A 597-nucleotide genomic window follows, 5' to 3' on the forward strand; every position below is an offset into this window, starting at 1 on the left:
TTTTTTTTTTACCAGTGAAGCAATGAAATTGTTTTAAAGAGATACCACCTGACCAGTTTTAGAGTCTTTTATTGGATTTTTTTAAAGAATTAATCCAAATAAAACCTATTTGCCAATATCTGTCAACGAGGGTCAATATTAGCTGATAATATATTCAACCGATATATCAGTACATCCCAAATGTGCAGATACAACACATACAGGCACATTTCAAATGAAGAGATTATCATGACAACCAAACAAATCCTATGCTGTCCTTTTTGTTTCTTGAAAAAAATCCTGTATATAGACATTTTTTTTGTTTTGTTGTTGTTGTTTTTGTTTTTGTTTTTTGTGGTAGCAGTGACTTTTTTTTAATCATGAGAAAGCAGTGTTTACTGCGATCCACCAAGGCTGTTCCACTGTGTGCGCGTGTGGGTCTGCAGTATCTTCATCAGGAGCCCTTTGCTTTGTTTGAGCTCCACACGATGCTACAGGAGCCATGACTGCTCTTCAGGTGTGCTGTTTTCATGTCACATTCTCGCTTATAGATGTTTCCTACATGCCACATAACAAGCTTCTGGGTCTTAATTTTGCTGTATAGTCACCCCTGTTATC

Source organism: Pundamilia nyererei, unplaced genomic scaffold (genome assembly GCF_000239375.1).
Source record: "Pundamilia nyererei isolate P.nyererei 1_Seehausen unplaced genomic scaffold, PunNye1.0 scaffold00014, whole genome shotgun sequence".
Lineage (NCBI taxonomy): Eukaryota > Metazoa > Chordata > Actinopteri > Cichliformes > Cichlidae > Pundamilia > Pundamilia nyererei.